At 50.9% G+C, this 22,254-nt stretch overlaps 1 protein-coding gene across 10 annotated transcripts in view; it reads right to left on the bottom strand.

The window, feature by feature from the left end:
• Positions 1–21,529, bottom strand: part of PIK3CD (phosphatidylinositol-4,5-bisphosphate 3-kinase catalytic subunit delta) — a 72,724-nt gene extending 51,195 nt beyond the window's left edge. For 2 of the 10 annotated variants that reach the window (XM_084962691.1, XM_084962698.1), the window contains exon 1: positions 21,281–21,432. The gene's annotated coding sequence lies outside the window, so the exon portion shown is untranslated. Of the gene's footprint in view, positions 1–21,280 lie in introns of all 10 variants that reach the window. The other 8 variants (XR_014806991.1, XM_005664977.4, XM_021095292.2 and 5 more) reach the window with 8 other exon arrangements.
• Positions 21,530–22,254: the final 725 nt, after the last annotated feature.

Raw genomic sequence — 22,254 nt, 5'->3', positions numbered from 1 at the left:
ATAAGCAATTTATACAACCCAACAGCAAAAAAGCCAACAACGCAATGGAAAAATGGGCAAAAGACCTGAATAGACATTTCTCCAAGGAAGATATACAGATGGCCAACAAAACACATGAAAAAACGCTCAACATCGTTGATTATAAGAGAAATGCAAATCAAAACTACCACAAGATACCACCTCACACCAGTCAGAATGGCCATCATTAATAAATCCACAAATAGCAAGTGCTGGAGGGGCTGTGGAGAAAAGGGAACCCTCCTGCACTGTTGGTGGGAGTGTAAGCTGGTACAACCACTATGGCGAACAGTTTGGAGATACCTTAGAAATCTATACATAGAACTTCCATATGACCCCGCAATCCCACTCTTGGGCATATATCCGGACAAAACTCTACTTAAAAGAGACACATGCACCCGCACGTTCACTGCAGCACTATTCACAATAGCCAGGACATGGAAACAACCCAAGTGTCCATCCACAGATGATTGGATTCGGAAGATGTGGTATATATACACAATGGAATACTACTCAGCCATAAAAAAGAATGACATCATGCCATTTGTAGCAACATGGATGGAACTAAAGAATCTCATACTGAGTGAAATGAGCCAGAAAGACAAAGACAAATACCATATGACATCACTTATAACTGGAATCTAATATCCAGCACAAATGAACATCTCCTCAGAAAAGAAAATCATGGACTTGGAGAAAAGACTTGTGGCTGCCTGATGGGAGGGGGAGGGAGTGGGAGGGATCGGGAGTTTGGGCTTATCAGACACAACTTAGAATAGATTTACAAGAAAAAATAAATAAATAAACTTAAAAAAAAAAAAAAAAAAAAGGAGTTCCCGTCGTGGCGCAGTGGTTAACGAATCCGACTAGGAACCATGAGGTTGCGGGTTCGGTCCCTGCCCTTGCTCAGTGGGTTAACGATCCAGCGTTGCCGTGAGCTGTGGTGTAGGTTGCAGACACGGCTCGGATCCCATGTTGCTGTGGCTCTGGTGTAGGCCAGTGGCTACAGCTCCGATTCGACCCCTAGCCTGGGAACCTCCATATGCCGTGGGAGCGGCCCAAAGAAATAGCAAAAAGACAAAAAAATAAAAATAAAAATAAAATAAATAAATAAACTTAAAAAAAAATAGATTTACAAGAAGATCCTGCTGAGTAGCATTGAGAACTTTGTCTAGATACTCATGTTGCAACACAACAAAGGGTGGGGGGAAAAATGTAATTGTAATGTATACATGTAAGGATAACTTGATCCCCTTGCTGTACAGTGGGAAAATAAAATTAAAAAAAAAATGGATTCCTGTGCTTCACCCAAATCCCTTTGGCTTAAGTGTAAACCATTCCTCTCGTAGAAAGAAGACGAATCTTGAGGCTGAACGGAGACTTGCTAATTTAATATAATGACCAATATTTACTGAGGAGCAACTATGTGGGAGGTGATGTTCATTGCCTCGTTTATCTCATTTAATCCTGAAGACAACTCTAGGAATAGGTTCTATTAGTTTCATTTTACAGAAGAGGAAACCCAGGATCAGAGATGGCACGTAATCTACCCAAGGTCACACAGCAGGGACCTGGAGAAGCTATGGTTTGAATCAGAATCTGTCTAACTCCAGAGTTCAAGGGTTTCACTGCTCATGACACTGCAGCAAAGCTCAGCCTCTACATAGAGCTAGCCACCAAAAAGAAAGCTATTTAGCCTCATGAGCAATTAAAAAACAACAACACGTTTAAGCTGACCAGCTTTCAGGCCTCTTAGTAAAACATTTTTTCCAATATTATTCAAGGCTAGCAGGAGTGTCATGAAGCTATCATAGGATGAACTGGTCCAATCTGTCTTGCAAAACTACTTAGCTTCAAGAGCCATAAAATGGGAGTTCCCTTCATGGCTCAGCGGTTAACAAACCCGACCAGGATCCATGAGGATACGAGTTCGATCCCTGGCCTCGTTCAGTGGGTTAAGGATCCGGCGTGGCCGTGAGCTGTGGTGTAGGTCGCAGACTCGGCTCGGATCCTGCATTGCTGTGGCTGTGGTGTAGGCCGGCAGCTGTAGCTCCAGTTCCACCCCGAGCTTGGGAACTTCCATATGCCGAGTGTGCAGCCGTAAAAACCCAAATCAAAACAAACAAACAAACAAACAAAGAGCCATAAAAATGGTCAATAATTTGTAAATATGGGGTAAGTCTAGAAATGTCTATTACAGTATTTCAAAAGAAGAGTGTGTGTGTGTGTGTGTGTGTATAAGCAACATAAATGTCCCCCAATAGAGGACGCTGGAGAAAATGATGTCCCTGCTGTAGGACACTTATACGGCCACTAAAAAGGGTAGCTAGGTTATGAAACAATGTGGAAAATGCTGACATGCTAATGTTAAGTGATAAAAGAAAGTTACAACAGCACATCCTTCACAAAAAAAGAAGAAAGAAAAAAAAAGTGCAAAATGTGGTCCCATCCATACAGTGGAATATTATTCAGCCCTAAAAAAGAAGGGGATTCAGGCACACGATGCAACGTGGGTGAATCTAGAGGATGCTATGCTCAGGGAAATAAGTCAGTCACAGAAGGACCAATACTGTATGACCCCACTTATATAAGGTGACAAGGGTAGTCAAATTCAGAGACGAAGTTGAAAGGTGGGTTCCAGGGGCTGAGGGGAGAGGGGAATGGGGAGTTAGTGTTTAATGGGCAGAGTTTCAGTTCTGATCTGGAGTTGCTGTGGCTGTGGCGTAGGCTGGCAGCTGTAGCTCTGATTCGACCCCTAGCCTGGGAACCTCCATATGCCGTGGGTGTGGCCCTAAAAAGACAAAAGACCAAAAACAAAAAAAGACCAGGGGTGATATTGCTGTTCCAAGGTGATAACTGGGGATTCTGAGGCTTGCGATGGTTGGCAATTTGCCAGAGTTCACCCAGCAGATCAAAGGTGGGTGCGAGAAACAGCTAGTCTGGCTGCCTCCAAAGCTGAGACTTCTTCCTTGTGGCGCCCTCCCCCCATCGCCACCTCCACACCCTTCCCCACCCCACCCTTGCATAAAGGACTTTTTTGTGCTGCTTTTTTTTTTAGGGCCACACCCACAGCATCTGGAAATTCCCAGGCTAGGGATTGAGTCGAGCTGCAGCTGCCGGCCTACACCACAACCACAGCAACACCAGATCTGAGCCGCATCCAGGACCTATACCGCAGCTCGTGGCAACGCGGGATCCTTAACCCACTGAGCGAGGCCAGGGATGAAACCCACATCCTCATGGATACAATGCCGGGTTCTGACACTGAGCCACAGCAGGAACTCCCACAAAGGACTTTAAAAGTTTCAATATCAGAGTTATGATCTTGCTTCCCTATTGATAAGAAAGTCTTTCTCCCAGATTTCACAACCAAAACAAAGAAAGGCAAGGTCCCGCTACGGCCCAACCCAGGAGCGGGAGGCAGGAGGGGGGCCCTTGTCCTTCCAGAGAGCCTGCACCTCCTCCAAGCTTCAGTGATGGGGGCTGTGCCCAGGGGGAGCCCCTCAAATCCCTTCCAGCACCAGCAGCCCTGCCCCATGGAGGTGGCCCCTCCGAAGGATGTAGGGACATGGCAGCAAAACAGAGCCCAGGGGGCTGCTCAGCAGAGGAAACTCCAAAACGGGAGGGGCTGTGAGGCCCCAGACAGAGGAGAGGCTCCCTGGCTGGGAGGGGGCCCTGAGCAGAAAAGGGACTGTCCTGGAAGACCAGACAGGAGGAAGGGGGCCCGGAGCAGTTCTCTGCAGGTGAAGACCTGGGTTTCAGGCCCTTCGAACACCCAGGAGTTTTCTTTTCTGTCACTGGGACCCTGGGGAGGGGGGAACTGCTGGCAGCAGAGCCCCTACGAAGGCGGCTGCCATGGAGGTGTGTCTGTGTGTAACCGAATCTCTCTTCTGTACAGCAGACGCGATCACAACAGCAAATCAATGCAACTTTAAAAAAGGAAAGAAAAGAGAAAATAAGGTGGCTGCCAGTTCACAAAACTGGGGAAAAGGAAGCAAGAGGGAAGAGAGGGGCTGAAGAAGTCGGGACCTCAGGGGACTCTGAAATCTTTGCTTAATGTCACCTACGGGGAGATGCAGGACCCAGAAGCAGGGCGTGCTCTGTTCCCTGCAAAGATAACGATGCTCCGAGCTCAAAGCTCCCCCAGAAAATACCAGAAGAAGCACACTCCTGTCCATCTTCAGTGGGCTGAACTGTGGCCCCTCAAAGACACTATCTGTCTTCACTCCCCAGAACCTGTGAATTATTTGGAAAAATAATTATATGGGAAAAGGGTCTTTGCAGCTGTCATTAAGGATCTGGAGATGAATCCATCCTGGATTACCCAGGCGGGCCCCAGATCCAATGACAAGGGTCCCTCTAAGGGACAGGAGAGAAGGCACGGCACAGAGAAGCCCTGTGAAGATGCAGGCGGAGATTGGAGTGAGGAGGTCCAGAGCCTCTAGAAACTGGAAGGGCCCTGGAGGGAGGAAGGCCCTGTGCTCACTTTGAACTTCTGGGCCCCAGAACTGCGAAAGAGTACACTTCTGCCGTTTGAAGCTACAGAAACGGTGGCAATTCGTTACAACAGCCGGAGGAAACAAATACAGCATCCCTCTAGGACGGAAAAGCCACCTCGGGCAGCACACGCCCCTCCCCCGGGTCCCCTTCACCCTGGCATTTCTCAAAGTGGAAAAGCAATTTCCCCACGGTGAGCGAAACAAAGCGAACTGAAATACCACTTTAGAGCAGCCACACCCATCACTCAGATCACTCTCTCTCTCGGCTCAGAAAGTAGGCGGCCTTGGAAAAAGCACCCATGGGAGAAGCCCAGAGAACCCTTCTCTGAGCCGGTGAGCTCACCACAGCCGGGGCAGGACCAGAGGGCTCTTGCACACACTGAGCCGGTGCAGCTGGAAGGAAAACTTTCAGGGCGCCAACCTCAGGCCCCAGGGAGGCGCTGGCCCCCAGGGAGGGGAGAGGGGGCTGTATTTTGGTACAACCCAAAGACAGTCGGTCTGTAAGGAAAGAGTGAGGACGGAGGTTCCCGGGTTTAAAAAAAAAAAAAAAATGTTGTTTTTTCCATCTTGAAACTGGCAGCTTTTCTGATATGATTGCAGGGGATTTCCATCACCCAAGTTAAAGAAAAGTCAGTTTTTGCATTAACTGCAAGGAGAGAGGAGTTTTGCAAGCTTTGTCATTTGTGAAACGCTGGCATTGGCACATGAGGGCGCTTCCTTCCCTCCCAAACCGGTCGGGCTCCTGCCATCCTCCTCTGGCCGGAGGTTAACTGCCACATACATCTGACCCTGATGCTGGCCAGCGGGGCGCCAGCCCTCCTGAGATCCCCCTACAGCCTAGGTCCCTCTGGACCTGCTCCTGCAACAGCTTTGCTGGGAAATGCGTTTGTCCCCCGAAGAGTGGCTGAAAGAGCTTCTCTAAGGCTCCGCAGTAAGGAAACATTTGGTGGGGCCCCACCATCAGACCCACAGAAACAGCTGGAGGGCGGGAAGCAGAACTGCGCCTCTAAACAAAAATGGTTCTGAAAAATAAGCCAGCCAAAGGGGAATTGCTTCAGAAGTTGCACATTCACTTCTCACTTTAACTGTGCAATTGAAGAAAAGCAAGGTGAAGCAGGAACTGACCTCTCACATGCCCCCCCACTCATACCCCCACTATCGCCCTCCACCCAACAGTGCTGCCGGGCACACAAGCTCCCTGCGTCTGAGGCTGGTCTCTCTTTATGGATTGTCTGTGCCCTGTAAGCCCCCTCCCAGGGGGGGCTGGTACCCTCCCGGCCTGCCTGCCTTGTTCTTAGCACAGCCCCTTGGCCCCCGTGGGATCCCGGTAACCACTTGCTAAACGTGATAAAGAGAAGAGATAGGAGTAGCATGCTTTACGTACCCTTCCTGGGCACGGATTCAGGCTGCAGAAATGCAGCTTGTCCTGCTGGAAGGGGACATCAGCATGGCCAGGAGTGCCTCTTTGGCAGTTTCCCTAATTCCAGAAACATCTATATTCGCAGAGGGGCCAGCATCGTTTCTAAACGTGAGTGGGGCTTCTCCAGCCTTTTGAGCTTGGTTTAGGGAGTCGGAACCTCCCAATGCGGAGAAGCCGGAGGTTGGACCCAAAGAGCTCTCGGTGCACCCACCGAGCTTAGGATGAACCTGGGAGCACCCAAGAGCCCAAAGAAAGTATATGCTAAAATGCGGGAGCCTTTTTCTGGGGGGAAGGTCTGTTATTTTTCAGCGGATTTTCAAAAGGATTGAAAATCTGAAAATGGTGAGAAAGCATTGAGTGGTAGAATCTAGGGCAGGTGGACGGTCTTGCTTTTCCCTTTGGCAGATCTGTATTTTGCACAAATTTCATAGCTAGCTTCTATTGATTCTATACAATTGAGTACATATAGTATGTAGACATACACTCATAAAACATATAGCACATGTATTAAAAACACGTGCATGCCTGGAGTTTCCCAGTGGCTCAGTGGGTTCGAGATCTGGCATTGTCACTGCTGTGATGTGGGTTCAGTCCCTGGCCCGGGAACTTTTGCATGCCATGTGCACAGCCAAAACAAAACAGAACATGTGCGTGCAAAATCTAGGAAAATCACAACCGACGAGGCCTGGAAGATGTGGGCTACCCTCATCTCGAGACCCCCAAATAATATCTTTTAAAACTGCAAACTCTACTTCCTCTCTTCTGTCCTGACCACCCCCCAAATCACTTACATACACACACACACACACACACACACACACACGCACATGCACAATGGAGATGCGTCCCCCTCACAAAGCTCTGAGCTCCTTGGCAGTCTACTCCATTCTCCTGGGTACCCCCTGCTCAGGCTCAGCCCCCAGGCTCCTTCCCCACCTGGCCAGGGGCTTTCACGGCCACCTTCTCTCCTGTGGTCCAGAAAGCCCAGCCGGGCAGATAACCTATAACCCTGGGGGACAAGGCCATCATTAAGTCTGTCTCTCCTTGGCAGGTGTCCCATGCCTCCTCCTTCCACGCCAGGTCTCCAGGCTGCCTCTGCTCTGGGAGCCTCCAGGATAAGTTTAGAACCACCGCCTCTTCTTCCGCTAGGAGGCCCGCCTTTGGGGCTACGGCAAGAGCCACCGTGGCCAAGCACCTGCCATGAACTTGCACCTTTTAGGTGTCTCATGTCCATGTTCACATGTAATCATCCCAACAAGCCCCTAAGGCAGGCCCCCTGCTTCACAGAGGAGGAGAGCGAGGCTCAAGGAGGTTACAGCTGCACAGCCAGCGATGGCAGAGGCAGAGGGGAACCCAGGTTGACTCCCAAGACTGCTTTTACCACTGTACACACTGCCTCTCCTGGGTCAGTGCAAAGGAACCAGGTCTGGGCCACTGGCCAAGAAGACACTTGAGTCCTGTTGCCCTGACGGTGTCACCCATTAGCTTGAGGACATTTAGGTGGACTTCCCGCAAAAGGTTCAAGAGTTGGGCAAGAAGGCAATTGAGAATTCACAGAGCCCAGGCCCTGCTTCCCCTGGACAGAGGGGGAGAATGGGCACCGCCTGGGCAGCCTGGGGCTGGACTGGGTACCAGTAGCTGCACCTTCCTGGCACTTCTCTCTGTAGAGGAAAGGAATCCAGGAAGCCAATTCCACCAGAGACAAAGGACTAGCAAAAACAGAAAGGCTGCCCAGACCCCCGTTAAGTCCTGGAGACAGAGGAGACAGGTGAGAATGGGGTAGGGAAGCCCCCCCTGCATAGCCAAGGGATTCCCAGAGGCCTCGCCCCTCCTCCCACCTGGGACCCAGATCCTCTGCCCCAACTCAATGCTTCCTCCTGGGAAACAAGTGGCCACGTTTAGAGACATCACAGGACAGGGATCAGGGATGGACTCTGACACTTCCTAGCTGGTAATTCCCAGGTAAATTACTAAACCTTTCTGTGCCTCAGTTCCCCCTTTTGGAAAATAGAGATCACACTAGTGCTTAAAAGAATAAATCAGTGTCAGTGCTCAAAAGAATTAATTACTATTCTCTTTTATTTATTTATTTATTTTGTCTTTTTAGGGCCGCACCCGAGGCATATGAAGATTGTCCAGGCTAGGGGTCTAATCAGAGCTGTAGCTGCTGACCTACACCACAGCCACAGCCACGCCAGATCCGAGCCGCATCTGCGACCTTCACCACCACTCATGGCAACGCCAGATCCTTAACCCACTGAGTGAGACCAGGAACCTCATGGCTACTAGTCAGATTCATTTCCACTGTGCCACTAACTCCTAAATTAGTATTTTCAAAGTGCCCAGAACATTGCCTGGCACAGAGTGGGTGCTACAAAAGTGTCCGTTGTTGTTATTATTAGACAAAGACACAGCAAGCTAGATTAACGAAGTTGGAGATTCTTTTTCATTTTTCTTTTTAGGGCCACACCTGCGGCATATGGAAGTTCCCAGGTCAGGGGTCGAATCAGAGCCACAGCTGCTGGTCTACACCACAGCCACAGCAATGCTGGATCTGAGCTGCATCTGCGACCTACACTGCAGCTTGAAGCAATGTTGGATCTTTAACCCACTGAGTGAGGCCAGGGATTGAACCTGCAACCTCACGGACCCTAGTCGGGTTCTCAACCAGCTGAGCCACAATGGGAATTCCAAAGGTGGCAGTTCTGAGCTGGCCAGCAGCAAAGCTCCTGCAAATGCTGCTAATTGGATCTGCATAAAAAGAAACCGTGCGGAAAAAGCCTCCCTTCTAGGGCTTGTCATGCTCATCCTCAGAGCGAGAGGCTGGCAGCGTCTAGACAGGAGCTCTCAGTCACCCCGCCTCCTGCCCAGGCTCCGTGATTTCCACGTCTTTCCTCACCCCTGGTCCAGCAGAGTTGGGGGAACCGTGCTCTCCATCTCCTCTTCCACACATCCTGACCCACGACCTTAGATCGCCAGCCACTCGGGGTGCCAGGGTGCCAGGCTGCCAGGTCCAAGCAAGAGTTGGCTGTGCCTGTGCCCGCAGACGCCCAGTGCAGCTGTCACCTTTCTAATTACACAATGTGGTAAGTGGATGAAATACAGGTGTGAAAAGAAAAGCGTTGCTTCCGTGAAAACAGAGCCAAATGCTTTAGAAACAGCAAAGACAAGTCACTAAAACAAAGTTTCCGCTAAATGAGACTGGGCAAAACAACCCCTAAAAGAGAAGAATTGGGGTTCCTTGGTGACCTCGCAGTTAAGAATCTGGAGTTCAGTCTCTGGTCTGGGAACTTAGCATCCTGCAGGTGCAGCCAGAAAGGGGGAGGAGGGAATAATAAAAATCTATGAGGACTATACACCTTATATAAGAATGATGAACAAGAGAGGTCCCATCATGGCACAGTGGTTAACGAATCCGACTAGGAACCATGAGGTAGCGGGTTCAATCCCTGGCCTTGCTCAGTGGGTTGAGGATCTGGCGTTGCCGTGAACTGTGGTGTAGGTCGCAAATGCGGCTCGGATCCCGCGTTGCTGTGGCTGTGGTGTAGGCTGGCAGCTACAGCTCCTATTAGACCCCTAGCCTGGGAACCTCCATATGCCGCGGGAGTGGCCCTACAAAAGGCAAAAAGACAAAAAAAAAAAAAAAAAAAAGAATGATGAACAAGTCTTACTGTACAACATGGGGAACTCTAGCCAATCTCTTGGGCTAGAACATTATGGAAGATAATATGAGAAAAAGAATGTATATATATATGGATGACTGGGCCACTTTGCTGTACAGCAAGAATTGGCACATTGTAAATCAACTATGATTTTTAAAAATAATTTTAAAAAGAATGATGAACAGATCAAACAAAACCTCTTGGCCTTATATGAATACACCAATGTTTTACACTGATATGTTCTAAGTTAAAATGTTTAGTTGGTTTTTGGTTTTTTTTTTTTGCTTTTTAGGGCCACTCCCATGGCATATGGCATTTCCCAGGCTAGAGGGTCCAGTCAAAGCTGCAGCTGCCAGCCTACACCACAGCTCGTGGCAATGCCAGATCCTTAACCCACAGAGTGAGGCCAGGGATCAAACCCATATCCTCATGGACACTAGTCCGGTTCATAACCTGCTAAGCCACATGGGAACTCCGAGGTGTAGCATTTTAATAATTATCCACCTAAGCCAAAGTTTCAGTTACCCAACCAACAAATCACATAGGATAAAAGGGCTTCTAGGAAGCCAGGCATTTCTTGTCACAATTATGTCTAATCTAATCATGATTTTGCCTTAATCCATGTTTTTTGAACTGTAGTTGGAGACACTGGGCTGGGAGAAGCGGAAGCCACAGAAAAAAACATAAACATCTTCCCAGGGCATCCATCTGACTCAAAAGTAAAGGAGAAATATTCCTCATAACAAAATAAACATGGATTATCATGGAATAGGATGTAAAATTAATGCTAGCCTTAAAAACAAAACTTGAAGCTTCAAAGCAGGGTCACGGTTGGGGTGGGCTGCTGCAGGCTAGGGCTGTCAGCCCAGCTTCTGTCCGGAGCAGCGGGTGGGAATGCTGGAGAAGCATGGCCCGTGGGGGTCAAGGTCACCGCCAGCTGCCCAGACACCTTCCAAGCACTTTCCCACAAACCTGCAGCACAAGGGTTCCAGGGACAGCGGCCTCCAGAGCAGACTCCATGCTCAGGAGCCCCTGACTCACTGCAGCAACTTGCAGGCAGGAGGACATGCAAGCCAGCGTCCACTGCCACAGCCAAGGTCATAGGGGCTGCTCCTGCCACCACCTAGGGGAAGGAAGGAAATAGCCTGGAAAAGCCCTCCACCATGTTGAGCCCCATCTTCCAAGCTCCTTTAGACTTTGAAGAGTTCGAAAAAAGCTGAAAAGACAAAACCTTTGGCTTTAACACATCTGAGAGGAACAGGCTGATAACCAGGGACAAAGCAAGTCCAACTTTTATCTGTAAAAATGGGGTACTTATGGACACACAACCTGTGCTTTCTGGAAGGATCATTCATGGGAAGTCAAGTAAGATGGTGGAGAAATCAACCCCCTCACACAAGCAACCTCAACGACTTATGACCAAAGTACCTGTCCCTGAAAATCCACTCTCCCCTGGACTTCCTGTCATGGCTCAGTGGAAACAAATCCGACTAGCATCCACGAGGACACAGGTACGATCCCTGGCCTCGCTCAGTGGGTTAAGGATCTGGTGTGGCCGTGAGCTGTGGTGTAGGTTGCAGAGGTGCGGCTCGGATCCTGAGCCACTGTGGCTGTGGTGTAGGCCAGTGGCTATAGCTCCTATTTGATCCCTAGCCTGGAAGCATCCATATGCCGTGGATGCAGCCCTAAAAAGACAGACAGTAAGGAAGGAAGAAACTCCACTCTCTCCTACAGCTACAGCATGGGCTGCAAAGATTGATCCATCCAATGGCAAAAACAGCAACTTTTTGAGCACCCATGACCAACTACAGGTCTTTCCCTATTTCCAATCCTCAGGACGATCCAGTAAAAAGAGGCAGTAACATCTCAATCTTCAGAGACAAAACCCGGAGGCTCAGGACGTGAAAGAACTTGCAAGGCACCTGTGTGTTAAGGGTCAAAGCCGAGATCTGAACTTCTGTCCAGCTGCAAAGCTCTTGCTTTGGGGGTTGGTTTGGTTGTGTTTTTTGTTTGTTTGTTTTTCGGCCACACCTACCGCATGCAAAAGTTCCCCGGCCAGGGAACCCATGCCACAGCTGTGACAACACCAGTTCCTTAACCTGCTGAGCCACCAGGGAACTCCTTTGTTGTTGTTGTTGAAGCTCCTGCTTTTGATGCTAACATTGGGCTCCCTTTCTGCTCATTCTCCAAACCCTGCCTTTGCACCACGCGTCCTGCTGGAAATAGGAAGCCACGCACATCTTAAGAGGCCGCCACATATTAAATGTGCTGCTGCACTGAAATTAAAAATAGGTCACACTTCATCACTGGTTTCCAAATGACAGCAGATGGCCTGTATTATTCAAATATTCGTTACACCACTCAATAGGGGAAAAAAAAATCATGACATGGTGAGGTGAGTTGGCTCCTGGACCCAGGAGCCATCAGACACAGGAGCTGTGGTTTGGCTCATCTCTTCATTAGCTGTGAACACGAGAAATGTTTTTTTAATGGAATTTTTCGAGAGGGTCAGGTGAGAGGGGAAAGTTGGGGGGTTTTGGTGTTTTTTCCCCTAGAAGAAATTTCTCATGAAGCTGTTTATTAGAGACCAAGACCCTGGTTTTATTAACTTCCTCCTCAGACAGAGGTCAGCAGCAAAGAGGAAAATGCATGCCTCAAACAATCGGTGTGCTGGACTTACACCCTCCCCTGAAGCCACCTGAGGCCCACTTGAGAGGCAGGAGGAGGCCCCGTTAAGGGGCTGCAAAAGCAGCCTTCGTGGGCAGCAACCCCAGCTGGTGCCAAAGCCCCTGGGGTCCCGCCCCCTGAAAGTTTCTTTCCCCAACTGCATGAAGGAGCATCCGGATGGCCACAGCAGAACCGTCACCAAGACATATTCTGGACTCAACCATTGGTAAGCCTTTACCCCCATTTCCATGCTTCGGAGACTACGGGACCACAGGCAGCGCATCATGGCCTCACTTCACCTCTCAGAAAGGGAAGCATCACCCAGCACCCATTCTTGTATTTGCTCCAGGGAGGCTCACACCCAAATCCAGGCCCACTGCTGGAAAAAAGGTCCATTTCGACAGAGGAGGGCTGTCGGCTCCCTCCAGGTCCATTAGGTTTTTTCTCTTTTTTTTTACCACCCCACGGTGTATGGAGCTCCTGGGCCAGGGATCAGATGCAAGCCGCAGGTAGGGCCTACGCTATAGCTGCGCTAACGCCAGATCCCTTAACCCACTGTGCCCAGTCTGGGATCAAGCCTGCGACCTAGCACTGCAGAGACGCCGCCAATCCCATTGCACCACAACGGGAACTCCCGGGATCGTCCAGCTTTAGGATAGAAAAATGGATTCCAAACTAAAAAGCTTTTGCACAGCAAAGGAAACCAAAAAGAAAACAAAAAGACAACTTTCAGAATGAGAGAAAATAGTTTCAAATGATGCAACCGACAAGGGCTTAATCTCTAGAATATATAAGCAATTTATACAACCCAACAGCAAAAAAGCCAACAACGCAATGGAAAAATGGGCAAAAGACCTGAATAGACATTTCTCCAAGGAAGATATACAGATGGCCAACAAAACACATGAAAAAACGCTCAACATCGTTGATTATAAGAGAAATGCAAATCAAAACTACCACAAGATACCACCTCACACCAGTCAGAATGGCCATCATTAATAAATCCACAAATAGCAAGTGCTGGAGGGGCTGTGGAGAAAAGGGAACCCTCCTGCACTGTTGGTGGGAGTGTAAGCTGGTACAACCACTATGGCGAACAGTTTGGAGATACCTTAGAAATCTATACATAGAACTTCCATATGACCCCGCAATCCCACTCTTGGGCATATATCCGGACAAAACTCTACTTAAAAGAGACACATGCACCCGCACGTTCACTGCAGCACTATTCACAATAGCCAGGACATGGAAACAACCCAAGTGTCCATCCACAGATGATTGGATTCGGAAGATGTGGTATATATACACAATGGAATACTACTCAGCCATAAAAAAGAATGACATCATGCCATTTGTAGCAACATGGATGGAACTAAAGAATCTCATACTGAGTGAAATGAGCCAGAAAGACAAAGACAAATACCATATGACATCACTTATAACTGGAATCTAATATCCAGCACAAATGAACATCTCCTCAGAAAAGAAAATCATGGACTTGGAGAAAAGACTTGTGGCTGCCTGATGGGAGGGGGAGGGAGTGGGAGGGATCGGGAGTTTGGGCTTATCAGACACAACTTAGAATAGATTTACAAGAAAAAATAAATAAATAAACTTAAAAAAAAAAAAAAAAAAAAGGAGTTCCCGTCGTGGCGCAGTGGTTAACGAATCCGACTAGGAACCATGAGGTTGCGGGTTCGGTCCCTGCCCTTGCTCAGTGGGTTAACGATCCAGCGTTGCCGTGAGCTGTGGTGTAGGTTGCAGACACGGCTCGGATCCCATGTTGCTGTGGCTCTGGTGTAGGCCAGTGGCTACAGCTCCGATTCGACCCCTAGCCTGGGAACCTCCATATGCCGTGGGAGCGGCCCAAAGAAATAGCAAAAAGACAAAAAAATAAAAATAAAAATAAAATAAATAAATAAACTTAAAAAAAAATAGATTTACAAGAAGATCCTGCTGAGTAGCATTGAGAACTTTGTCTAGATACTCATGTTGCAACACAACAAAGGGTGGGGGGAAAAATGTAATTGTAATGTATACATGTAAGGATAACTTGATCCCCTTGCTGTACAGTGGGAAAATAAAATTAAAAAAAAAATGGATTCCTGTGCTTCACCCAAATCCCTTTGGCTTAAGTGTAAACCATTCCTCTCGTAGAAAGAAGACGAATCTTGAGGCTGAACGGAGACTTGCTAATTTAATATAATGACCAATATTTACTGAGGAGCAACTATGTGGGAGGTGATGTTCATTGCCTCGTTTATCTCATTTAATCCTGAAGACAACTCTAGGAATAGGTTCTATTAGTTTCATTTTACAGAAGAGGAAACCCAGGATCAGAGATGGCACGTAATCTACCCAAGGTCACACAGCAGGGACCTGGAGAAGCTATGGTTTGAATCAGAATCTGTCTAACTCCAGAGTTCAAGGGTTTCACTGCTCATGACACTGCAGCAAAGCTCAGCCTCTACATAGAGCTAGCCACCAAAAAGAAAGCTATTTAGCCTCATGAGCAATTAAAAAACAACAACACGTTTAAGCTGACCAGCTTTCAGGCCTCTTAGTAAAACATTTTTTCCAATATTATTCAAGGCTAGCAGGAGTGTCATGAAGCTATCATAGGATGAACTGGTCCAATCTGTCTTGCAAAACTACTTAGCTTCAAGAGCCATAAAATGGGAGTTCCCTTCATGGCTCAGCGGTTAACAAACCCGACCAGGATCCATGAGGATACGAGTTCGATCCCTGGCCTCGTTCAGTGGGTTAAGGATCCGGCGTGGCCGTGAGCTGTGGTGTAGGTCGCAGACTCGGCTCGGATCCTGCATTGCTGTGGCTGTGGTGTAGGCCGGCAGCTGTAGCTCCAGTTCCACCCCGAGCTTGGGAACTTCCATATGCCGAGTGTGCAGCCGTAAAAACCCAAATCAAAACAAACAAACAAACAAACAAAGAGCCATAAAAATGGTCAATAATTTGTAAATATGGGGTAAGTCTAGAAATGTCTATTACAGTATTTCAAAAGAAGAGTGTGTGTGTGTGTGTGTGTGTATAAGCAACATAAATGTCCCCCAATAGAGGACGCTGGAGAAAATGATGTCCCTGCTGTAGGACACTTATACGGCCACTAAAAAGGGTAGCTAGGTTATGAAACAATGTGGAAAATGCTGACATGCTAATGTTAAGTGATAAAAGAAAGTTACAACAGCACATCCTTCACAAAAAAAGAAGAAAGAAAAAAAAAGTGCAAAATGTGGTCCCATCCATACAGTGGAATATTATTCAGCCCTAAAAAAGAAGGGGATTCAGGCACACGATGCAACGTGGGTGAATCTAGAGGATGCTATGCTCAGGGAAATAAGTCAGTCACAGAAGGACCAATACTGTATGACCCCACTTATATAAGGTGACAAGGGTAGTCAAATTCAGAGACGAAGTTGAAAGGTGGGTTCCAGGGGCTGAGGGGAGAGGGGAATGGGGAGTTAGTGTTTAATGGGCAGAGTTTCAGTTCTGATCTGGAGTTGCTGTGGCTGTGGCGTAGGCTGGCAGCTGTAGCTCTGATTCGACCCCTAGCCTGGGAACCTCCATATGCCGTGGGTGTGGCCCTAAAAAGACAAAAGACCAAAAACAAAAAAAGACCAGGGGTGATATTGCTGTTCCAAGGTGATAACTGGGGATTCTGAGGCTTGCGATGGTTGGCAATTTGCCAGAGTTCACCCAGCAGATCAAAGGTGGGTGCGAGAAACAGCTAGTCTGGCTGCCTCCAAAGCTGAGACTTCTTCCTTGTGGCGCCCTCCCCCCATCGCCACCTCCACACCCTTCCCCACCCCACCCTTGCATAAAGGACTTTTTTGTGCTGCTTTTTTTTTTAGGGCCACACCCACAGCATCTGGAAATTCCCAGGCTAGGGATTGAGTCGAGCTGCAGCTGCCGGCCTACACCACAACCACAGCAACACCAGATCTGAGCCGCATCCAGGACCTATACCGCAGCTCGTGGCAACGCGGGATCCTTAACCCACTGAGCGAGGCCAGGGATGAAACCCACATCCTCATGGATACAATGCCGGGTTCTGACACTGAGCCACAGCAGGAACTCCCACAAAGGACTTTAAAAGTTTCAATATCAGAGTTATGATCTTGCTTCCCTATTGATAAGAAAGTCTTTCTCCCAGATTTCACAACCAAAACAAAGAAAGGCAAGGTCCCGCTACGGCCCAACCCAGGAGCGGGAGGCAGGAGGGGGGCCCTTGTCCTTCCAGAGAGCCTGCACCTCCTCCAAGCTTCAGTGATGGGGGCTGTGCCCAGGGGGAGCCCCTCAAATCCCTTCCAGCACCAGCAGCCCTGCCCCATGGAGGTGGCCCCTCCGAAGGATGTAGGGACATGGCAGCAAAACAGAGCCCAGGGGGCTGCTCAGCAGAGGAAACTCCAAAACGGGAGGGGCTGTGAGGCCCCAGACAGAGGAGAGGCTCCCTGGCTGGGAGGGGGCCCTGAGCAGAAAAGGGACTGTCCTGGAAGACCAGACAGGAGGAAGGGGGCCCGGAGCAGTTCTCTGCAGGTGAAGACCTGGGTTTCAGGCCCTTCGAACACCCAGGAGTTTTCTTTTCTGTCACTGGGACCCTGGGGAGGGGGGAACTGCTGGCAGCAGAGCCCCTACGAAGGCGGCTGCCATGGAGGTGTGTCTGTGTGTAACCGAATCTCTCTTCTGTACAGCAGACGCGATCACAACAGCAAATCAATGCAACTTTAAAAAAGGAAAGAAAAGAGAAAATAAGGTGGCTGCCAGTTCACAAAACTGGGGAAAAGGAAGCAAGAGGGAAGAGAGGGGCTGAAGAAGTCGGGACCTCAGGGGACTCTGAAATCTTTGCTTAATGTCACCTACGGGGAGATGCAGGACCCAGAAGCAGGGCGTGCTCTGTTCCCTGCAAAGATAACGATGCTCCGAGCTCAAAGCTCCCCCAGAAAATACCAGAAGAAGCACACTCCTGTCCATCTTCAGTGGGCTGAACTGTGGCCCCTCAAAGACACTATCTGTCTTCACTCCCCAGAACCTGTGAATTATTTGGAAAAATAATTATATGGGAAAAGGGTCTTTGCAGCTGTCATTAAGGATCTGGAGATGAATCCATCCTGGATTACCCAGGCGGGCCCCAGATCCAATGACAAGGGTCCCTCTAAGGGACAGGAGAGAAGGCACGGCACAGAGAAGCCCTGTGAAGATGCAGGCGGAGATTGGAGTGAGGAGGTCCAGAGCCTCTAGAAACTGGAAGGGCCCTGGAGGGAGGAAGGCCCTGTGCTCACTTTGAACTTCTGGGCCCCAGAACTGCGAAAGAGTACACTTCTGCCGTTTGAAGCTACAGAAACGGTGGCAATTCGTTACAACAGCCGGAGGAAACAAATACAGCATCCCTCTAGGACGGAAAAGCCACCTCGGGCAGCACACGCCCCTCCCCCGGGTCCCCTTCACCCTGGCATTTCTCAAAGTGGAAAAGCAATTTCCCCACGGTGAGCGAAACAAAGCGAACTGAAATACCACTTTAGAGCAGCCACACCCATCACTCAGATCACTCTCTCTCTCGGCTCAGAAAGTAGGCGGCCTTGGAAAAAGCACCCATGGGAGAAGCCCAGAGAACCCTTCTCTGAGCCGGTGAGCTCACCACAGCCGGGGCAGGACCAGAGGGCTCTTGCACACACTGAGCCGGTGCAGCTGGAAGGAAAACTTTCAGGGCGCCAACCTCAGGCCCCAGGGAGGCGCTGGCCCCCAGGGAGGGGAGAGGGGGCTGTATTTTGGTACAACCCAAAGACAGTCGGTCTGTAAGGAAAGAGTGAGGACGGAGGTTCCCGGGTTTAAAAAAAAAAAAAAAATGTTGTTTTTTCCATCTTGAAACTGGCAGCTTTTCTGATATGATTGCAGGGGATTTCCATCACCCAAGTTAAAGAAAAGTCAGTTTTTGCATTAACTGCAAGGAGAGAGGAGTTTTGCAAGCTTTGTCATTTGTGAAACGCTGGCATTGGCACATGAGGGCGCTTCCTTCCCTCCCAAACCGGTCGGGCTCCTGCCATCCTCCTCTGGCCGGAGGTTAACTGCCACATACATCTGACCCTGATGCTGGCCAGCGGGGCGCCAGCCCTCCTGAGATCCCCCTACAGCCTAGGTCCCTCTGGACCTGCTCCTGCAACAGCTTTGCTGGGAAATGCGTTTGTCCCCCGAAGAGTGGCTGAAAGAGCTTCTCTAAGGCTCCGCAGTAAGGAAACATTTGGTGGGGCCCCACCATCAGACCCACAGAAACAGCTGGAGGGCGGGAAGCAGAACTGCGCCTCTAAACAAAAATGGTTCTGAAAAATAAGCCAGCCAAAGGGGAATTGCTTCAGAAGTTGCACATTCACTTCTCACTTTAACTGTGCAATTGAAGAAAAGCAAGGTGAAGCAGGAACTGACCTCTCACATGCCCCCCCACTCATACCCCCACTATCGCCCTCCACCCAACAGTGCTGCCGGGCACACAAGCTCCCTGCGTCTGAGGCTGGTCTCTCTTTATGGATTGTCTGTGCCCTGTAAGCCCCCTCCCAGGGGGGGCTGGTACCCTCCCGGCCTGCCTGCCTTGTTCTTAGCACAGCCCCTTGGCCCCCGTGGGATCCCGGTAACCACTTGCTAAACGTGATAAAGAGAAGAGATAGGAGTAGCATGCTTTACGTACCCTTCCTGGGCACGGATTCAGGCTGCAGAAATGCAGCTTGTCCTGCTGGAAGGGGACATCAGCATGGCCAGGAGTGCCTCTTTGGCAGTTTCCCTAATTCCAGAAACATCTATATTCGCAGAGGGGCCAGCATCGTTTCTAAACGTGAGTGGGGCTCAGAAGGAGGTAAGCTTGGCTTTCTGGGCAACTGCCAACTAGGCTTTAAGAGCACCCTCCATCCCCACCCCCCCTTGCATCCTAGAGTGACTTCTGTTACTCCGGGGAATGTGTGACAGCACCAAAAGAGACTCACCCTCAGCACGTCCTGGGCAGCGCTCTCATGAGCCAGGATGGGCACGGGAAGGCTAAGGGGTGGGCAATTTCTGCTCTAGAGAGAGCAGAAGAGAAAGCTCTACTCCTGTCTCCTTGTGCTGGGGGGCAGGTTTCTACGGGCAGCAGAATCTTCACCCCCCTTAACTCATCAGTCAGACCTGGGGGTTAATGGTACTAGGGTAGTATCAAGATGGGTACCTCAGATGCTGTGGCTCTGAAACGACATCCCAAGTGGCCCATCCCCACCCCAAGAGAACTCTTAGGAAATAGTCTCCTTCATTTGCAAGCAACAGCACCGCCCCATGAGGAAACGCCTTGGCATCTGAAGGAACCAGGACACTGGATCAGCTCATTGTAAACTCAGTGGGTCCGCAAGTCTCTTTTCTGAGCCTCAGTTTCCTCCAGTGAAAATGGAGACCACTCAGCTGCTACGGTTAACCCAAAACTCCTAGGTAAAAAAGATCGATTCTTTGGAGGGAAAAAGTCCCCTATGGTACCTTCACTAGACAAGAACACTGAGGCACTCCAGCGGGGGCGCTGCCTTTCTGCAAGTAGGCAGTGGGACTAGTCCTCGGTTTCAAAGTCTCTTTGGAGCAATGAACCTTTCCCTAGGAGACTCCTAAGAGAGGAACCCGCTCCCTGCCCCAAGGCGCAGCCCCTCACACACACATGACTAGGCAGGACACTTCTGAGAGCAGCGTCCAATGGGGTTTCTGCAGGAGACCAAGGGAAGAAACCCCACTTAATAATCCCGTGGGGCTCGAGACTTGCAGGTCCCTCCTTCCAGGGTCACTTCAACGAAGAGAAAGCTGCCCAATCCACCGACGGCTCCACACCTCTCCATCCGCAAACTGAGCGGATCCCAAGGATGCTGCGCGAGGACCTGGTACGTGGGCTGCCAGCACCTGCTGCCCCAGGGCGCCCCCCCATCCGACCCCGGAAATCCCATCCCCACTCGCTTCCCCTCCAGGAGCAGCTTTCATCAGCGCTTTCCTGGCTCTCCATCTCCTCACTAAGGCACAAGATCGATGGCTAGGCAGTGCCCCCTCCCTGGTCCCCAAGAAAGGTCTCCCTGTCTCCCTCTCCTCGATCTCCAAGAAGGAGGTGCAGAGGACGAAGCCTAAATAAAAACAGGAAACGCAACTTAAAAAAAAAAAAAAGAGGAAGGCTCATTCAGGCTGAATTACGGGTAGGAGTATTAAAAAGAAGAAAGAAAGAAAAAAAAAAAAAAAAGAGTCCGGAAATGCAAAGCTGGAGGCGGTTTTGCCGCCGTAACCCCGGCTCAGCCGCAGATCCGGGGGCTGATTGCCTCGCGGCGGCAGTAAACACGCGGTGAGCGGCGCCCGCGGTCGGAGCCCCGCCGGGGCGGGCCGGAGAGGGACGGGCCGCAGGTTCACAAGCCCGGTCACGTCCACCCCGGCCTCTCTCCAGCCCGGGACCCGGCTCGCCAGGGCTGCGGCGGGCGCGCGGGGCCAGGGCGCCGAGGCAGTGTGCGCGCCCCTCTCCTCGCGGGTCGACCCGGCAGCCCTGCCGTTGGGAGCGCATCCTGTTCCCCGCGGCGCAGCAGGGAAGCCCCCTGGTCCGGCTCGCCAGCTCCCGGGGCAGGGCGCACGGGGCTGAGCCGCGGCCAGGCTCCCCGCACCTCGGCGGGTGCACGCGAGGCCGCACCGCAGCTGGAAGCGCAGCGAGGACCCGGGAGCTCCCCGTACCGCTCAGCGGGGCAAGCAGTCTAGGCGCAGGGGAACAGTGCGCGCCTCTCTAGGCGGGCTCTCCGGGGGCGGCCCGAGCCCCGCGCGCAACCTCGGCTCGGGTCCGGGGGGCTCGGCTCGGGTCCGGGGGGCCCACCCCGGGAGACGCCCCTTGCCGAGCTCGCTGGAAGCGGCAGGCGCACCGGCCCGGGGCGCACCGGCTGTACGCGCCAGGAGATGTCCGCGGTTCCCGAGGTCCCCCGAAGCCCCTGGCCCCGGCCCTCGCCCCTACTTCCCAGTCACAACCAGAGGCGAGCGCTTACCGGTCCCGGCGAGGCTGGCAGGGCTGGGGCGGCTCGGCCCGGCGCCCGCTGGCAGCGACGGCGCTGGGCGCGACTGAGCCTCGAGAGAAAGAGGCGGGGCGCGGCGGGGGCGCCCCGCCTGCTGACAGTCCGCACACTCCACTTCCCACTTTGTTTCCTTTTTACTTGCAACAGGAAAAACAACAGGTCCTCCCGCCGCTTCTTCTGCCCCTGCGCCCTCCCCCCGCCCTCCCAGGTCTCCGCCCGCCTGGAGGGGCGTCAGCCCAGCTGCCTCTGGAAGCTGCACCTTGTCCTTCTTCCAAACAAGCTTATGTGTTTACAAAGAAAACAACCGAATGAAGGTCCTAAGAGCCCGTAAAAGCTCCACGCCTTCCACATTCACACACCAAAGGATTTTAACAATGGCCAGAGAAAAGCTGGAGGCTTCTAAGAGCGCCCCCAGGCCAAGTTCAGGGACCTGGGCCCCAGGGAAAGCCGGTGGCCTCCAGGCTTTGGGGAGTCAAAAGCATGGGGACAAGGGGGTCGGGCAATCCCCAAGACCCTTCTAGGATGTGACCGGGGTGAGCCAGTCAATAGCTTAGTCAATGACTTAAGGACCCTCTCCAACCCAGCCTGGCAGGTAAATCACCTGTTTTGGTCCCTTGGACAGATGGGAACACTGAGGCTTGAAGCGGGACTCTTTCTATCCAACACTCTCTGGGCCTCCCAGGACCAGCTTGGGCCCAGTACTGGCTGCAGCAACGGAAGGAGCAGAGGCTCTTCTGTGCCTAGCCAGCAAAGGGGAGAGAATTGCGGCAAAACAAATGGGTTACTAAGTGGTCCCAGTTTTCTAAGATCTAGGCCGCAGGCTCTGGTCTCTCGAATGGGTACATGTGGAGGAGCCGGGAGGGACCACGGGTCCCTTTGGGGAATATTGGGTCTGTCCCCAGGAGGGTACATCCTTCCCAACAGAACGTCTGAGGCTCAATCTCACT

This window comes from Sus scrofa, chromosome 6, assembly GCF_054392235.1.
Source record: "Sus scrofa isolate SSC_HxYL_T2T_F1_AM1 chromosome 6, Sscrofa_HxYL_maternal_Yorkshire_Landrace_v2.0, whole genome shotgun sequence".
NCBI classification, from domain to species: Eukaryota; Metazoa; Chordata; class Mammalia; order Artiodactyla; family Suidae; genus Sus; species Sus scrofa.
This window is presented reverse-complemented; position numbering and strand designations above follow the sequence as displayed.